Source organism: Pyxicephalus adspersus, chromosome 3 (genome assembly GCF_032062135.1).
Source record: "Pyxicephalus adspersus chromosome 3, UCB_Pads_2.0, whole genome shotgun sequence".
In the NCBI taxonomy this organism is placed as follows: Eukaryota; Metazoa; Chordata; class Amphibia; order Anura; family Pyxicephalidae; genus Pyxicephalus; species Pyxicephalus adspersus.
This window is the reverse complement of record NC_092860.1, coordinates 46,841,068-46,846,110: the sequence shown is the minus strand read 5'-3', so window position 1 is coordinate 46,846,110 and position 5,043 is coordinate 46,841,068. Positions and strand designations below refer to the sequence as shown.

Genomic DNA, 5,043 nt, shown 5'->3' with positions numbered 1-5,043 from the left:
AATTACAAAAACAGTTGTGCAGCACAGTCAGATTTAATTAATAAGCAACAATCTTGTGTGATGTTTTTTCTGGCGCTTCCAAAGCTTCTGGATATATTAATATAATTTCTTCTAATCACAGTAATGTATATACTTTAATAAAAAATATATACTATTGTATTTCAAAGTTTGCATCAAATATGGGAGAGTGTGGGGGAGTCACAGGAAAAAAAAGGAATATATATTATCTCAGTCTCAGGATAAACATCACATGAGATTGTTGCTGATTAATTCAACTTGACTGTGATGCACAATTGTTTTTGTAATTGTTTTTATTAATATTATAAAAATTATTAAAAAATAGTACTTTTTTAATATTATTGGAGTTATTTGAAGTTTTGGATTGTATGAAAAATCACTTGGGTTTCAGGAGGAAACTATAAGTAAAAACAAATTGTATACTTCAGTAGAGGTGCAGGACAATATAATTGCTGCTCAGAGAAATACCTTGGTGTAGTCTATATAGTGTTTATTAAATATAAATACATAAATAAACACTTTACGTCTGTAGAAGTAAGTGATGTATATCTTTGTCAATCACAGATCCATCCCTTGTGCTATGTAAATGTATATGTAAAAAAATAGAGCTAAAAATATGTTGAGTAAATATCATCTTCTAGTTAAACTAAAATACGTTTTGGATATTCAGACAGATTTTGCCCAAATTCAAACAGCAACTCTAGCTGGTATTTTGTTTCACCAACACCAAGGGAAAATGTTCTGGAGTCAATGACAAACTTTGTGTAAACCTCACCTAGGCCAATATCAGTAATTTTAGGTTGAGCATTATTACCGAAATTTTTTTTTTTTTTTTTTTTCGAATCTCGCGATCCGTGCTAAAACACACCCCGTGACGGTAAAAAAGTGTAAGTGCAAAAACACCACACAAAAAACGTGCACTGGGGTACTATTTGGTAATCCCTCCTCAAAAGAGGAAGGGCCACCCTTTTTCTCCAAACCCTCCGAAGCGAAGCTCCAGACGAGGGCTGGATACTAAGCCCACCCAGCCGAAGCCGGGATGGACACACATGCCCCCCTGACCAAGGCCAGAGAGGGGCCTTTTCTCTCTGGGACCCGCCCATGCAGGTCCCACAAGATACTAAGCTGGGAGCTCTCCCGAAGAGAGACTCCCACTGAGGGAGAGCGCCTGGTTTTTAGGCCAAGGCACTCTCCAAGACTTCAGGGCCAGCCCATAAGGGAATAGCACCCTCCATCAAAAAAGTGGCACACAAATACCACACCAGTGACAGTGACAAACAGAAAAAAACATTTAAATAATAAGTGCTCTGTGCATAACACACAGGGCAACAGGTTTTAAAAATTGCCCATTCTGACACTAGCCGCAGCTAATGCAGATTAAGGCGATGTGCCGAATCCAAAATATAAACAGTGCCGTGCACTGTGCAACCAAAAAATCATAGTGGGGTCCCAAACCCGTGATTTTAAGGTGCCCCTGGTTCGCCACTCCAGGGGTACGACACTGGGGCGAGATTCGGACCGCTCGTCAGACCGATTGGTAAGACCAAGCTTTTCTCCATCCTCACCAGCGGGTCAGTCAAGCCTCTGGGAGCTCCTTATCAGGGCAGGCCCAAGCTCTTCCTCCGGTTCACCACGCCGGCAGGTTTGCATAGGGCGGCCCCTTACAGAGCTACACCAGAGGTAGACCGTCCTTAACAGAGGTACTCAGGCACAGCATCCCTCTCCTAAGATGCTAGTGCCCTTTCCAACCCTGAACACTGATAAGAACAGATACTACACTTGATCTTAGCCAAAAGGCCGAGAAGCGATTATTACCGAAATTACTCCACTTATCCATATTAAGCAGAGTTTCAGTTAAACAAAATGTAGGCTTGAGAAAGCAAATATAGTTCATTTAGGCTGATTAACATGCTAATGAATTTGCCTTATAATAGCTCATTAGCCAAAATAGTATTAACCTATTAACAAGGTTTTCATTTTAATTGAAATGAATGAATGGAACAGCAAGGCAAAAACTTGGCATAGAAATACAACTCTGGGCACATTAAATGCTTTTAGTGAAATCTACTTTTTGGCAAAACAATAATTGTGCAAGTAAGTGAATGGGGTAAAGTTTATATGAATTTTATGATTGCACTTATTTGTCTAAGGGAAGGGTATGTCTGCAGAAATAATTCAAATTATTATCTACATGAAGCTAATTATTTCTGAGCATCTAACAAAAGAAGCATACAAAATAAAAATTCAGAATTAAAAGTTATTAGAAAACAACCAAGGTTAAAAGATAAAATATTAGATTATTTTGCTCTCGTTGGCATACACTGAGGCTTACATTTTCCATTGTGAACCATTTCTGGAAATGTAAAGTTAGTAACTATGTTAGCATAGCCACGTTTTACAGTCAGGCCATCCTTATTACAGTGATCAAAACTTCTCTACCCTGTTTGCTGTCAGTCCTTTTACACCATACCTAAGAACAAACATAAGATACATTTAGTTCCTAAAACTGTTTGATTTTTATTCCACAATGTTAAATGACAAGAGACATAGACAGGGAGGCCTGGAGCATGCGAGTGAAAGGAGGATACTGGAAGGCCAGGCATGACGGTGCAGACAGGCAGGGAGACAGCTGAGGGTTAATCATTAGGAAATGGCACGTGCAGAGGGTGCAGAGCGTGGGGACAGGGGGATGGGGGGGGGGGGAAGCACATGGAAGGGATGAAAGGAGGGGTCAGTTGGTAATAAAAAGGTCAGGAATGAGACAATAGAGGCTTTTTACCAGGGACAGCAAGAAAGGAAAGTTTTTCCCGCCCTCCCTCCCCAATTTGTTTTTGGTTTTGGCAATTTAAGTGTGGGGCGGTTGAGGTCCTCGGGGGAATGGTTTGTTCTGTTGATATTGTGTTGAAGGACCCATCTAAGGTATGGAGTCCCCGGTGTAGTAAATTGTTGGTGGGGGGTCTGCACCAGGAGGGGTATGGCATTCCTGAGCTGGATGTATGGGTGGCTGGGAACAATATCATTGATACGGTGCAGACCCCAAGGTTTTATAGAAGTGGTGGACCTTCAGAGGACCTGCAACTAAAATTGTATTCGGAGTTCTACTGAAAGTATTATTGTTGTTATATTGGTTATATTTTGTTATGGTTATTATATTTGTTCAGTTAAAGTAATTTACATTTTGTAATGGTTATATATATTTATATAGTTCTAATTAATATTTATACATCGTTATTATTCGTTAATATGTTATTTGATATGTTATGTTAAAATATTTGTTTAATAAAAGGCCTGCGGGCCATTTAAGCAACGTTGGTGTGTTTAATGTGTATGGGTGGAGAAGATAAGGTTTGGGAGGGGGAGGGGGAAGGGGGTATTTAAAGATTAAAGGGTTTAGTTTGGGAGCAAGTTGACCAAGCTATGTCTTGCCACAGTCATGTGTGATGCTCCCAGAACAGTCACCTTTTCTACAACAAGTGAAACAAAGTTATTAACTATTAATGTCAAGTTAGAATTTTTCTGTTTCGAAAAAGACGATTTTTATCTATTGAACCAAAAGTGTTTTCTTAATAAATGCTCTTCAATAAATTATTTCTTTAGATTTTTATAAACCAGGGACTGCTGGTTTTCAGACTAAAAAAGATCTTAATTTACTATGCCATATGCTTATTACCAAGTTTTGTTATCAAACTGCTTGTTTTTTTTTCTATTGTAGAATTTCTGTTTCTACATTTGGACAAAGTTTGCAAATGAAGAATATTGTAATGTTCGTTAGTATAAAATATTCGTTATCCATTACTAGAAAAAGAGACATCATTCATAATGGCACCTAAAGTTTCATGTGATATGTGATAAAGACCCACTATTAGCAATATAGGCTGTTTATTGGAAACATGCTTCTAATAACATTTCTTGTAGGAGTCAAGTCAATCATGGGCACATTATTTGAAAACCATGGTTACTATAATTTCCTGTCTTTTGATTTAATCTTCTCTGCTTTTAACCTGTTACTGTTTTTTTTCAACAGTGTGAATCACTATTTCATACTCTTGCAGAGTAATAATTAGTTTCTTTGGGAGAAGTTGCAGCTGTTAATTAATTTACATTTTGACAAATCACTACAAGTACCATAAAATTTAATTATAATAATAAAATCATAAATTCCAAAGTACTAATGGTCCATTAATAAGGTCTCACATTCTCTATCTGTCTTTGTTTATATCAAAATGCAATCAAGGACATAACTTATATTCTATCTATGCAGTGCAGTTTAAAAAAAAACGATACAAAGATTGCTAAATGGTGGGGAGGGTATGTGCATTTGGACGAGGATAGGATAGAAGAGGTACATCCAGCTGATTCTACTCCCAGAACAAACCCAGCTTTTTGAAAATAAGGTAATTGTCTCTTTTTCTCTTTCAATTAATTTTATTATGCATTAAAAAGTTATTTGTGTGCGTAATATTATTAAGGTACTTTTCTTCTCCCTGACCTAAAGCAGAACTAAAGCTAAAAAAAAAAAATTGTGATCAGGCAGGGCTATATTACAGAAGGGACATATACTTACCTGTCCAGTTCCTTCGCTTGTGCCGTTATATTCTTCTTTTCCAGGATTCCTGATTTTTGGCCACCCTGATTGATCAGGCTGGGGTGATATAACTTCTGTGCATGCATGTGGGAGTTCATTCAGTCCAGGAAGCCCCCGGGAAGCCGGAAAACTATTTTTTCAACCTCCCTGGCAGTATTCCCGAGTGTGGCTTGGGCTTAATTTTCAGTGTCAAAATCGGTAACACCGGACCACACTCAGGCTGGAATTGCCAGGGAGTTTTGAAGTCCTACCTGGTTCCCAGGTTCCAGTGGCATCCTCCAGTGGTGCCCGCGGCGTCCTCCAGCGATGCCCGGCATATGCTTTCCCTGGCGACCCCAGGCTACACAGATGCATCCCCTGTGTGCAAATGTTGGGGATGTGAGGCGATGGGCATCTGCTCATGAGCCTTTAGCTGGTGGGTGGGACCAGGTGGGAAATTT

At 38.8% G+C, this 5,043-nt stretch overlaps 1 pseudogene; it reads right to left on the bottom strand.

Annotated features, from left to right (window-relative positions):
- Window positions 1–1,656: 1,656 nt before the first annotated feature.
- Window positions 1,657–1,827, bottom strand: LOC140327895 (U2 spliceosomal RNA; annotated as a pseudogene).
- Window positions 1,828–5,043: the final 3,216 nt, after the last annotated feature.